The 14,781-nt window shown below is 36.6% G+C and overlaps 1 pseudogene; it reads left to right on the top strand.

The window, feature by feature from the left end:
• Positions 1 to 1,085: 1,085 nt before the first annotated feature.
• Positions 1,086 to 3,872, top strand: LOC114094864 (S-phase kinase-associated protein 1-like; annotated as a pseudogene).
• The last annotated feature ends 10,909 nt before the right edge of the window (positions 3,873 to 14,781 follow it).

Below are 14,781 nucleotides of genomic sequence, written 5' to 3'. Positions count from 1 at the left end.
CCAACCAAGAAAAGCACAGGACAGCATGGATACACAGCTGAGTTCTATAAGACCTTTAAAGAAGAACTAATACAAATTTTCTTCAATTTATTTCAGGAAATAGAAAAAGAAGGAGCACTTCCCAACTCATTCTATGAGGCTAATATCACCCTGATTCCAAAACCAAGCAAAGAAACATCAAAAAAAGAAAACTTCAGACCAATATCTCTAAGAAACATAGATGCAAAATATCTCAATAAAATTTTGACAAATCGAATACAAAGCATATCAAAAAGATCGTGCACCATGATCAAGTGGGACTCATCCCAGGAATGCAAGGGTGGTTCAACATACAGAAATCAGTAAGTGTAATTCATCACATCAATATGCTTAAAGAATCATATGATCATCTCAATAGACATAGAAAATAATTTGACAAAATACAGCATCCCTTCGTGTTCAAAACACCAGAAAACTAGGGATAACAAGAACATATCTCAATATCAAAAAGGCTATCTATGTTAAGCTCCAGGCCAACGTCATTCCAAATGGAGAAAAATGGAAGGCATTCCCTCTTAAAACTAGAACAAAACAGGGATGCCCTCTTTCACCACTTCTACTTAGCATAGTTCTTAAAACACTGGCCAGAGCAATTAGGTAAAGGAAAGAAATTCAATGGATATGGATAGCAAAAGAATTCAAATTAGCATTATTTGCCAGTGATATGATTCTATACCTGAAAGTCCAAAAACTTCCATCATAAAAATTCTAGAACTAGTAAAAGGATTCAGCAAAGTAGTAGGATATAATATCAACACCCATAAAACAAATCTTTTTTTTTTTTTTTTTTTTTTGGTAATCAGTGACAAATCCTCAGAAAGGGAAACGAGAAAAAAAACAAAACCTTGGGAATCAACTTAGCAAAAGAGGGGAAAGATCTCTATAATGAAAATTACAGAAACCTAAAGAAAGAAATCAAAGAAGGTATAAATGCCAATGCTGCAAGGCACCACTGGAGTGACCTTGTCCAGCACCTTTTTATTTCCTTGTGTGGTTGCTGCCCCGCTCCCTTCAGCCTCGGGTCCACAGTTCTTCTTGAGACCAAACACCATGCCTTCAATTAAGTTGCAGAGTTCTGATGGAGAGATATTTGAAGTTGATGTAGAAATTGCCAAACAATCTGTGACAATCAAGACCATGTTGGAAGATTTGGGAATGGATGATGAAGGAGATGATGATCCAGTTCCTCTACCAAATGTTAATGCAGAAATATTATAAAAGGTCATTCAGTGGTGCACACACCACAAGGATGACACCCCCCCCACCCCCCGTTCTCCTGAGGATGACGAGAACAAAGAAAAGCAAACAGACAATATCCCGTTTGGGACCAAGAATTCCTGAAAGTTGACCAAGGAACACTTTTTGAACTTATTCTGGCTGCAAATGACTTAGACATCAAAGATTTGCTTGACGTTATCTGCAAGACTGTTGCCTATATGATCAAGGGGAAAACTCCTGGGGAGATTCGCAAAACCCTCAATATCAAAAATGACTTTACTGTTGCATATGGATTTCCAGTTTTCCCAGCACCATTTGTTGAAGATGCTATCCTTCCTCCATTGCATGCTTTTAGCCCCTTTATCAAATATAAGATAGTTGTAGTTTTGTGGATTGGTTTCTGTGTCCTCTATTCTGTACCATTGGTCCCCCCGCCTGTTTTGGTACCAGTACCATGCTGTTTTTGTTACTATTGCTCTGTAGTATAGTTTGAAGTCTGGTATCGCTATACCGCCTGATTCACACTTCCTGCTTAGCATTGTTTTTGCTATTCTGGGTCTTTTATTTTTCCATATGAATTTCATGATTGCTTTCTCTATTTCTACAAGAAATGCCGTTGGGATTTTGATTGGCATTGCATTAAACCTATAGAGAACTTTTGGTAATATCGCCATTTTGATGATGTTAGTTCTGCCTATCCATGAACAGGGTATATTTTTCCATCTTCTAAGATCTTCTTCTATTTCTCTCTTTAGGGTTCTGTAGTTTTCATTGTATAAGTCTTTCACCTCTTTTGTTAGGTTGATTCCCAAGTATTTTATTTTTTTTGAAGATATTGTGAATGGAGTGGTTGTCCTCATTTCCATTTCAGAGGATTTGTCGCTGATATACAGGAGTGCCTTTGATTTATGCGTGTTGATTTTATATCCTGCCACAAAATGAAACTGAATCCCTTTCTCTCGCCATGCACAAAAGTTAATTCAAAATGGATCAAGGAGCTTGATATCAAATCAGAGACGCGCCGTCTGATAGAAGAAAAAGTTGGCTACGATCTACAGTCGGTGGGGTCGGGCTCCAAATTCCTCAATAGGACACCCATAGCACAAAAGTTAATAACTAGAATCAACAAATGGGACTTACTCAAACTAAAAAGTTTTTTCTCAGCAAAAGATACAATAAGAGAGGTAAATAGAGAGCCTACATCCTGGGAACAAATCTTTACTCCTCACACTTCAGATAGAGCCCTAATATCCAGAGTATACAAAGAGCTCAAAAAATTAGACAATAAGAGAACAAACAACCCAATCAACAAATGGGCCAAGGACCTGAACAGACACTTCTCAGAGGAGGACATACAGTCAATCAACAAGTACATGAAAAAATGCTCACCATCTCTAGCAGTCAGAGAAATGCAAATCAAAACCACCCTAAGATACCATCTCACTCCAGTTAGATTGGCAGCCATTATGAAGTCAAACAACAACAAGTGCTGGTGAGGATGTGGGGAAAAGGGTACACTTGTACATTGCTGGTGGGACTGCAAATTGGTGCAGCCAATTTGGAAAGCAGTATGGAGATTTCTTGGAAAGCTGGGAATGGAGCCACCATTTGACCCAGCTATTCCCCTTCTCGGTCTATTCCCTAAAGACCTAAAAAGAGCATGCTACAGGGACACTGCTACATCGATGTTCATAGCAGCACAATTCACAATAGCTAGACTGTGGAACCAACCTAGATGCCCTTCAATGGATGAATGGATAAAAAAAATGTGGCATTTATACACAATGGAGTATTACTCTGCATTAAAAAATGACAAAATCATAGAATTTACAGGGAAATGGATGGCATTAGAGCAGATTATGCTAAGTGAAGCTAGCCAATCCCTAAAAAACAAATGTCAAATATCTTCTTTGATATAAGGAGAGTAGCTAAGAACAGAGTAGGGTCGAAGAGCATGAGAAGAAGATTAACATTAAACAGGGATGAGAGGTGGGAGGGAAAGGGAGAGAGAAGGGAAAATGCATGGAATTGGAAGGAGACCCTCAGAGGTATACAAAAGTACATACAAGAGGAAGTGAGGGGAAGGGGAAAAATAATACAAGGGGGACAAACGAATGTCAGTAAAGGGGGCAGAGAGATAAGAGGGGAGGGGAGGGGAGGGGAGGGGAGGGGAGGGGGGATAGTAGAGGATAGGAAAGACAGCAGAATACAACAGACACTAGTATGGCAATATGTAAATCAATGGATGTGTAACTGATGTGATTCTGCAATCTGTATATGGGGTAAAAATGGGAGCTCATAACCCACTTGAATCAAATTGTGAAATATGATATATCAAGAACTATGTAATGTTTTGAACAGCCAACAATAAAAAAAAAAAAAAAAAAAAAAAAAAAGAATTCACGGGCTGTGGATGTGGCTCAAGCGGTAGCGCGCTCGCCTGGCATGCGTGCGGCCCGGGTTCGATCCTCAGCACCACATACAAACAAAGAGGTTGTGTCCGCCGAAAACTAAAAAATAAATATTAAAAAATTCAAAAAAAAAAAAAAAATGACTTTACTGAAGAGGAGGAAGCCCAGGTACACAAAGAGAACCAGTGGCGTGAAGAGAAGTGAAATGTTGTACCTGTCACTGTAACACTATAAGGATTGTTCCCAATACTAGTTTCACTGCTCTGTTTATAATTGTTAATATTAGACAAACAGTAGACAAATGCAGCAGCAAATCAATTGTATTAGCATAATATTGTCCTTATTGCATGTATAGTCTGAGGACAGACTCCAAACCTATGGCTGAATTTCTCTTAGTGTGAGAGAAAGTTTCTTTTTTTCTTTACTCTGAATAAAACTGAACTGTGGGTTCTCTGTAGAAAGTGGCATTTTGGGCTTTCCCTCCTTTTGTAAAGTGATTTCTGCCTAGTTTATTGTCCAGTTAACTTTAGTGAGCTTCTAAAAGTTGGCATTGTAAATAAAACAACTTGCAAAAAGTTTTATGAAATAGAATTAACAAAATATTATCTTTATTCATGAGTTGGAAACTGGAAAAAGTCTAATTGAAGTAAATGTTCTGAGTTGGGGTTGTTAGGATTTGTTCCAGCCACCTGGAGTCCATCAGTACCACTGGGATTGATTTGCCTGTATGTAGCAGAGTTCCCTTAATTGGACCAAAGGACTTGGGTTTTTTGTTTGTTTTTTGTTTAATCTCCGCTTTGAATATGTTGCGTAGAGACTCAGTTATTACCCAGTCTGTGGATTTGGAGGGGAGAAATGTAACTAGACAGTTTGATAGCTTTTCAATTAAAAAAGACACTTCATTCATGTGGTATGTAATCTTTTTATAAATCAGTGTTCCCATATGGGGAAATCTATTCATACTACTTGCATGTAAAAAGTAACCTTTAACATTGAAATATGTGGCAAAACCCAGAAAACATCATGAGTGCAAGATACTTTCAATAAAAAGTAAGTTATGTGGTAGGTAGTAAAAAAAAAAAAAAGAAATCAAAGAAGACATTAGAAAATGGAAAGATGTATCTTGCTCTTGAATAGGGAGAATTAATATTATCAAAATGACCATACTACCAAAGGCACTACACAGATCTAATGCAATTCTGATGAATATCCCAATGACATTCTTCATAGAAGTAGATAAATAGATAAAATGCATCTGGAAAAGTAAGAGACCCAGAAAAGATAAAGCAATCCTTAGCAGGAAGAGTGAAGCAGATTTCATCACTATACCAGACATTAAACTATACTACAGAGCAATAGTAACAAAAACAGGAAGCTATTGGCACCAAAACAGACTGGTGGACCAATGGTACAGAATACAGAACACAGAGACTAACCCACAAAATTACAATTATTTTATATTAGACAAAGGTGCCAAAAACATGCATTGGAGAAGAGATAGTCTTCAACAAATGGTGCTGAGAAAACTGGAAATCCATATGCAACAAAATGAAACTAACCCCCTATCTCTCACCATGGACAAAAATCAACTCAAAATGGATCAAGGTCCTAAGAATTAAACTAGAGACCCTGTGGCTAATAGAAGAAAAAGTAGACCATAATCTCCATCATGTGGGATTAGTCCCCTACTTCATTAATAAGACTCCTTTTGTGCAAGAATTAATATCAAGAATCACTAAATGGGATGGACTCAAATTAAAAAGTTTCTTCTCACCAAAAGAACAATCTGTGAGGTGAATAAAGAGTCTACATCTTGAGAGCAAATCTTTACCCCTCACACATCAGCTAGAGCACTAATATCTAGGGTATATAAAGAACTCAAAAAGCTAAGCACTCAAAAAAATAAATAATCCAGTCAATAAATCGGCCAAGGACCTGAAGAGAGACTTCTCAGACAATGATATACAATCAATCAACAAATATATGAAAAGATGTTCATCATTGCTAGCAATCAGAAAAATGAAATCAAAACTACTCTAAGATTTCATCTCACTCTACTCAGAATGGCAGTTATTATGAAGACAAACTACAATAAATGTTGGTGAAAATGTGGGGCAAAAAGTACAGTCATACACTGCTGGTGGAACTGCAAATTGGTGCAGCCAATATGGAGAGCAGACTGGAGATGTCTTGGAAAATTGGGAATGGAACCATCATTTCACCCAGCTATCCTTCTCCTCAGTCTATACCCAAAGGACTTAAAAACAGCATAGTACAGGGACACAGCCACATCAATGTTTATAGCAGCACAATTCACAATAGCTTAACTGTGGAACCAACCTAGATGACCTTCAGTAGACGAATGGATTAAAAAAAAAAACAAATTGGAATATATACACAATGGAATATTACTCAGCAATAAAAAAGAATAAAATCATGACATTTGCAAGTAAATGGATGGAATTAGAGAAGATAATGCTAAATGAAGTTAGCCAATCCCCAAACACCAAATGCCAAATGTTTTCTTTTATATAAGGAGGCTGATTTATAGTGGGATAGTGGGGAGATCATGGGAGGAATAGATGAAATCTAGATAGGGCAGAGGGGTGGGAGGGGAAGGAAGTGGGTATGGGATTAGAAGTGATGGTGGAATGTGATTGACATTATTATCCAAAGTACATGTATGAAGACATGAATTGGTATGAATATACTTTGTATACAACCAGAGATATGAAAAATTGTGCTCTATGTGTGTAATAAGAATTGTAATGCATCCCACAGTCATATATAAATAAAAAGATTAATTAAAATTTTTTTTTAAAGAATTTTTACATCTATAGTTATCAGGGATATTGAACTGTAGTTTTCTTTCCTTGATTCATCTTTTTTATGGTTTTATTATTAGGGTTATACTGGCTTCATAGTATTCAGGAGTATTCCGTTACTTCAATTTTATGGAATAATTTGAGAAAGACTGGTGTTAGTTCTTTTGTAGAGATCAGATAGAACTTACTTGAGAATCCATCAGTTCCTGGGCTTTTCTTTTTTGGAAGGCTTTTAATTGCTGTTTCAATTTCATTGCTTCATATTAGTTTGTTTAGGTTTTCTATATCTTCCTAATTCAATGTGGGCAGATCACATGGATCTAGAAATTTTCAATGACTTTTAGATTTTGCCATATATTGTAGTATAAGTTTTCAAAATAGGTTCCAATTATTTCCTGGATTTCAGAAAAGTTTGTGATAATACTTTCTTTTTCATTTCTGATCTTATTGATTTGCATCCCCTCTTTCTTGAAGTTAGCTTTGTTAAGGGTTTGACATTCTTATTTGTCTTTTCAAAGAACCAAGCCTTTGTTGCATTGATTCCTTATTCTCGATTTTATTGATTTCAGTTCTGACCTTAATTATTTCCTATCTTTGGCTTTGCAGTTAATTTGTTATTCTTTTTCTAAGGCTTTGAGGGGAAGCAGAACTTTATTTACTTGGGATGTCTTTGATATTCTAGTGTAGGCACTCTGTACTATAAATTTTACTCTTAGAACTACTTTTATACTGTCCCAGAGATTTTGATATGTTGTGTCTCTTGTTCCCATTTGTTCCTAATAATTTCTTTATTCCTACTCTCATTTCTTCTTTATTTAAGAGAGTATTGTTCAATATCCACGTGTTTATGTGATTTCTATTATTTTTTTAATTTTTGATTTCTAGTTTAATCATTGTGATATAATAGGATGCTTGGAATTAATTATATATTGATATTCTTTGTGGCCTAGAATATAGTCTATTTTGTGGGAAACAAAGTTCCATGTGTTCCTGAGAAAGTAAATTCAGCTTTTTGGGGATGAAATATTCTGGAGATATCAGTTAGACCCATTTGATTTATAATGTCATTTATGTTAGAAATATCCTTATCGATTTTATGTTTTGATGACCTGCCCATTGGTGATAAGGGTGGGTTCAGATCACCTAGTATTATTGTATTGGGGTCTATCTGGGATTTAATATCAAGATTATTTATTTTTTATGTAATTCAATGTGCTGACTTTTTTGCATAAATGCTTGCTATTGTTAAAACTTCTTGTTGGAGTGTTTCCTTTACCAGAATGTAGTGGTCTTCTTTGTGTCTTCTGATTAACTTTGCTTGGCATCTGCTTTGTCAGATATGAGAAAAGATACTGGGGGTCTGTATGCATGGACATATAGTTGGATCTTGAGTTTTGATTCAATTTGCTAATCTGTGCCTTTTAATTGGGGAGTTGAGATCATTAACATTTAATATTAGTAAGTAAATGTTTGTCCTTTCCTGACATTTTCATTTTTGCAATATTTAATCTAGTGTTGATTTTCATTTAGTAGATTACTCTTCAATTAGACTTTCTCTGATTGGGAGCTTTGGGTGCCTTTTAGTTCCTCTGTGTGCAGTTTATCTTTGAGTGTTCTTTGTAATGTTGCCTTGGGGCTTTTGAATTTTTTTACCCTTGTCATGAAAAGTTTTTATTTTCCTCCTCAAACTTGAAACCTAGCTTTGCTGAGTACAGTAATCTTGGCTGCTGAGTACAGTAATCTTGGCTGGCAGTTGTTTTTTTGTTTTTTTTTTTAAGAGCTGGGGGTATTTCATTTTACGCCCTCCTTGAATTTGGAGTCTGAACTGAGAAATCAGAAGTAGGCCTTATCGGTTTTCCCCTTAATGTAACCTGATATTTCTCTTTTAATATTCTTTTCTTATTTTGTACATTAATCATCTTGATTATGTCTTGGAGAACTTCTTATCCAAATAGGTCTATTTGAGGTCCTTTAAGCCTCCTGTATGTAGATGTCTATCTCATTTCTGATGTGGGAAGAGTTTTCTGTAACTATCTCATTTTAAATATTCTTTATGCCATTAGCTTGTATCTCTATATTCTCCCCTATTCCAACAATTATCAGTTTTGTCTTTTAATGTTGCCCCAGAGTTTTTGTATATTCTGATCATGTTCTGTAACTTTTTCCCCTTTATTCCATTCTATATACTTAAGATCTTTCTTCATGGCCAGAAGTGCTGTATTCAAGCACTGAACTTTTATTTTCTACATAATCTAACCTGTTAGTGAATGCTTTCAAGTGAATTTAACTTCATTGATTGTGACTTTCATTTCCTAGAGTTTTGATTGGATTCTTTTCAATATTTTCATTTCTTTATTAAGGTGGTTTTTATATCCTATATTTGTTTTCTTAATTTCTTCTGTAGATCTTCTTTTAGTTCACTGAATATTTTAATAATCTGTTATTTATAATCAGTGTTTGGAATTACATCCACATCATAATAATTAGCAAATCATTATTTGCTGAGGGATTATAAATTTGGGCGGGGAGAGTTTTTCTGTCTATTTCCTGGGGTTTTCAGAGTTCTTGGACTTGCACATTAATTGAGATGGATTCCTCTTCCTATTTTTTACAGGTGCATTTTTGTATGTGTCGCGACCCCTCGCCGGCAAGGGAAAACACGACACAGGATTCTTCTTTCAGCAGTTTATTCAGGCCTTGATTCAAGTATCATCTTCTAGCCACCCCCCGCCGAGCGCCCAAGCACAGCCTAATAAAGCCTCCCACATACCAATCTTAAGCTGCCACGTGGATCTTTCTCATAGGGTGGTCAGGGATTGCGTGCCAATTCTCCATAAAAGGAGTTGTTTATCACAGGCCACAGTGGAAGCCGGCGCCATCTTCTAATGGCGGCCAAGGTCTATAGGAACGGCTCACCACATGTATGTAATTATTTTATCTGTTCTGTGACTTTTCTCTTTTTTTTTTTTTTTTGTTATATATGAGTACATATCAAAGCTTGGGACCTGATATCCCTCTCTGAGCATTCCTTCTTGGGCCCTTGTTGGTTTGCAGGTTTTGTAACCATTATTCATTGATTTGGAGTAAGTCAGGGGTTAGGTGAGATAGATGGTGTGTGGAGTGAGATTCACTGTTGCTTGTTTGAGACATAGTATTTCTTAGCTGCAGGATCTCTGCTCTGTGATTTTTGAAGTGTCCCAATCTCTATCCAGCCCCTCTTAGAAGGGGCCAGGTGTGGCACTAGTATCAGCAACAGATCTACAGTTGTATGATAAATATACAGTGTCTACTTTGGTATATATAATACTAATTACTACCTATATAGGAATGGTGGGGCCAGCATTTAACAACAGTACCAAAAATTAAAACAAACAAACAAACATCAACAACAATGACAAAAACCATGAGCTAGATCAGGAATTTAACAGAAGGTGTCTACTATGCTATCTAGCATAGTAATAGTCATACCAACTTGAATGGGGTATGAATTACATTATCTAATCATTAGATTTGGTTTGTGTCTTTCTATTCTTTATATCAAAGTGTAGCTGAATATTGAGTGTCATTAATTTGTATGTGGAACAAGGTGTGCTTTTTCTTCTTTCTTTCTTTCTTTTCTTTTTTTTTTTTTTTTTTTTTTTGAGTTCAGCTCAGTAGCAGTCTCTACCCTGTGAACTTATTGTCCCTGTAGGTTCTCAGCACCTCACAGAATAGGACAAAATAAACAATAGTAACAACCTCTACAAACAACACAGTGGTAAAGTTAATGCCCAGTTTCTATCATAATATCTTTAACATTACCACAAATTAATAAGAATGGTGGTGTCAGTAATTGTTAAGAGTGAAAAAAAAATAACCATGATCTAGATCTGGTTTTAAAGCATACAGCAGGTAGCTATGTCCTCCACTGCAGTAAGAATTGCATCAGCTGTAATGGAGGGGGCAGGAGCCATGTAAACCAATTAATTCTGAAAGATGTAAAAATATAGTAAATTGGGATAAAAATGTGTTATGAAGGTAGAAAAGAATTTACAGTTTCAAAAAGTGAATAAAGAAAATGCAGAATAGATGTAGCAAGTGATTGTTATAAGGAATTAGGGGAAAAATAGGAGAAGCAAAGTAACAGAAGAGGGGAAGAGAAAATAATAGAATATGCACATTATTGGAAGAAGAAAAAAGAGAAAGAGAAACAAGAGAAATGAACAAATGAAAACAATGCAAAACATAACCAAAACATACAAACGAAAAATACCTAACCCTTAAAAGGTAAGACAAGGAAAATCAACTACATTATAGAATGCTAAAAATGAGAAAAAAGAGGAACCAATAAATATATGTATATATGTCCCTGAACCAATCAGCACAACAATAATACACACACACACACACACACACACAATTTTTAAATATTCTTAATGAAAAATGAAGGAAAGGTTTCCAATGAGGTGGTCAAAACTTGGCCGGAATAGATGATCACTATCTATGCCTATGTCTTTCTTGTCATTTCTTTTTGAGCTATGTACTGATAGAGCAAACACTGTAGGTTGTTTGTTAATGCCTTCCTGTTTTGTGTGCTCTCTGAGGTGCCAGTTGGAGCTAATTGGTCTAATTAGGCCTAAGGGTTTTGTTGAGTAGTGTCTTTTTTGGAAAGATTAGGGCCCTGGCAATTGAAGATCATTGATGATAGTCTGGATCTTGAGTTCCTTTAAAGAATTTGATTCCTGTGGTAGTAGAACCTATCCTCCACACACTCTGCTGCCCACAAGCACAGCCTTCCTGGGCTTAGTCCCTGAGTGCATTCACACTGGCCTGATCAGACTCCCAGCCTGCTTCAGCTGGTCATGTGAGCTACCAGAGTCACAGGAGAAGTGAATTGGGTTTTTTCCCTTCCAACTCAGATCCTCCGAAGAATAGTCCTCTCCATGTCTATTGCACTCACATTCTGTCAAGAACACCCTAGTCCACACGATAGGTGCTTGCCAGGATATTGTGGCAATGTTTGCTCTGATCTCCCAGCTCCACAGCAGTAGCTGCAGCATGGCTGCCTCAAGATGGTTACTGCCTCAGTTCTCTATGACCTGTTGAGAAACATAGCATGCCCTTCAAGAACTAGCACACAGTGCAGCCTCCAGGTCAGCCATGTTCAGCCAGCTTTTCTGACTAAAAGCTTTTTGATACCAAATCTGTGTTTCTCTGTGTTGTCACTCCCTCTGTGGTGAACTGGCACCACAATCACCACTGCTTTTGGTACCCATGCAGCATTCAGGTTAACTCTAATGTATTAGTTCCTCATTGTTTATTGTACCCAAATTTCCCCACTTCGTATATGTACTTATGAATTTTAGTGAAATCCTTTTTCACCTACCTCGCTGAGAAACAGTATTCTCACTGCTTGAATCCTGAGACATGAAGAAATTTGGAATACTGCTTTCCTGTAATCCACCATCATTTGGTCCCCCTTATGATTTTATAGTTGCTTTGAAAGCTAGTAGGTGAGTTGGGACAATCTTCATTCTCATTAACTTTAAAACTGACCTAATTCTTTTATATCAGAATCATCTGAAGAAGAGAGATAAATATACATATTTGTATATAAGGAAAATTTTCCCAAATTCTATAGTCATATGTTAATTATGTTGCTATTCTCTATTCATAAAATTTATCCCCAAGATATTTGTGTTACTTATATTTTTATTGCTACAATAGAATACCTGACAAGAACAACTTAGAGGAGAAACAGTTTGTTTTGACTCATGATTTCAGAGGCTTCATTCCAGAGTTGGGTAACTCTATTTCTCTTTGCTGCTGGGTTTTACTTCTCGCGGCTAAAAGGCTCAGGGGTCACTTTAGTTAAATTGGGCCAACTGGGCTGCACGAAATAACCACACAAGAGACACAAATACCTTTTTTTTGGGGGGGGTCACTGTGAGGACTCCTCTGACCTTAAGGGTATGCAGAAAGAGAGAGAGAGCACCCGCGCTGACCCCTTTTATTGAGGAAAAGCTATTCAAATGAGGCAAGGGGTCAGGTTTCAGGGAGCCAAGTATCTTCAAGATGTCCACTGTCAGCAGGTTGACTGACACCTGGGTAGGCCACACCCAAGGGCACAGTAAGAGAAGGGGACACACACAAGGCACTTCCATGGAAGATTCTATCCTAAACAGGGCAAGGGGTTATATTACAAAGGAACAGGTGAGCATAGCCTCACCCATGGGGCTGTAGCAAGACACAACCATGCACGAGAAACCGACCCTCACACCCAAGAAGGGTGCCACATGTCTGCAACTGAGAGCCTCAGCAGCCAGCCGGGGAGTGTGACCCAGTCACGTGCAAGGTTGGTCTCCCACACTGTGTATGAAGTGAGGCTGAACATTATGGAAGAGGGCATGGCAGAGGAAAATTTCTCCGTTCTTGGCAGCTAAGAAATAGGAGATAGGCAGAACTGAACAAAATGTAATTCCCAAGAGCATGTTCTCAGTGACCTACCTCCTCCAGCCATGCCCCATCTGCCTTTAGTTACCACCCAGAGATTCATTCAAATTACAACTCAATCAAATAGATTAACCCACTAATAAAGTAGCAGCTCTCATAATCTTATCATTTCTCCCATGAAAATTCTTAAATTGCCTAACACATGAACTTTTCAGGGGACATCTCATATCTAAACCATAACCTTAATAAGCCACAGCAGTGGCTCCGTAGCAGAGGACCACTGCTTCTATGCCTATTTTTTTGTCTGTTACAGATTTGCTTCTTAGCACCCTATTATATCCTAATTAGGATACAAAAGAACATTAAGTATATTTCTTGTTTCCTTTGAAAAGTCACAAAGTCTATAAGGTGAACTCAGTACCTATGACTTCTGTGACAAAGAACCAATGAAGAGAATATAGAGTCATCTGTAACTTCCACTGACACCTAGGTGATTCTATAATACTGAATTCATACTATATTCCTGCTCTGTTGACTCCAGAAGATATTGTCACTTGTCTTATTTGGAATATTTTCAGGCTACAGATCCTCCCAGATTACATACATTTGTTTGGAGAAAATTTGATTTTGATGGTCTGTCTGTAAAAATAAAATTATATAGGAGTTGAGGTTTAGCTCAGTGGCACAGTGCTTGCCTAACACATGCCAAGGATCTGGGTTCAGTCCTTAGTCCTGGGGGGAAAAAAAAGCAATTTAAGTTATGCCAATTCCCTATTAACTGCATTAGAAAGGCCTTCAAAACATGCCAATAAACCTGTGGAGCAATATTTAAATGCTTTTTATGACATTTACAAACGAAATTATAACACTAAACTCTCTACCATAGAGTTCTATCTAGTATGATCATTTCCAATTAATGCATAAACCTAGTTTATCAAAAGTTGTCTTATGTCTTTTTACCACTTATTTAGATTATATGTTTTTTTTTAAATACCTGTATGACTCCATTACTCAAAAACATAATTGTGGTGAGACATATTCCACATATGAAGAAACGCACTAATTCTTAATTCGTCATACACTGAAAAATGATTTTGTCAATAGCAAAAAGTCTAAGGCAGGTGGAGTGACTGCTTTTTTCTTCTAGCTCTGCCTTCTGAAATAAGTGGCTTCCAAGGTTTCTCTAGCCAGGGAATCTGGCAGGAAAAGTGAAGACAAAAGGATTGCACAGGATGCTTTTAAGAGCTATATCCTAGAGTGCCTTAAATTATTTCTAACAGCATCAAAGGAGCCAAAACCAAGTCACACAGACTGAACCTAAAAGCATCAGAGTGTGGCAAATATAAATGAGCACATGGACCTTTGGTGAGAACTAGCAATATGTTACCACAATGCTCACTTATGGAAGAAGAGCTAAAGATGTAGCAGCTAAATATGTAACACAAATTTACTCTTAAATACAATGTAAGGTGCCACTGAGATGCAAGGAGAAGCTTTAAAAAAAAAAGATGGATATAGATTTGAAGGGAAAAAATGCAAATAAACACATTTCTCTGGAACACTAAAATTTAAAAACCTATGAAAGCAAATCATAGCCACAAAGACATGAAAAAACTTAAAATATAAGAAATTCTTAGAATATCAAAATGAAAAATAATAATATTGAAAATACGATAAGATGAACAACTCATATACCAAAATTGAAATTTAAAAATAGCAAAAAAATGGAAAAATTAGAAAGATCAAGGAATAAAGCTATTATTACCAAAAAATGTATTTTGCCTACTCAATAAAATGTGTTTTTACTTTAAAATCATTTGGAGATCAATTTTCAACAGCAGTGATTTATTGTCTTA

This window comes from Marmota flaviventris, chromosome 4 (assembly GCF_047511675.1).
Source record: "Marmota flaviventris isolate mMarFla1 chromosome 4, mMarFla1.hap1, whole genome shotgun sequence".
NCBI classification, from domain to species: domain Eukaryota; kingdom Metazoa; phylum Chordata; class Mammalia; order Rodentia; family Sciuridae; genus Marmota; species Marmota flaviventris.
Note: the sequence above shows the minus strand (reverse complement) of the source record. Positions and strands in the feature narration are given on the sequence as shown.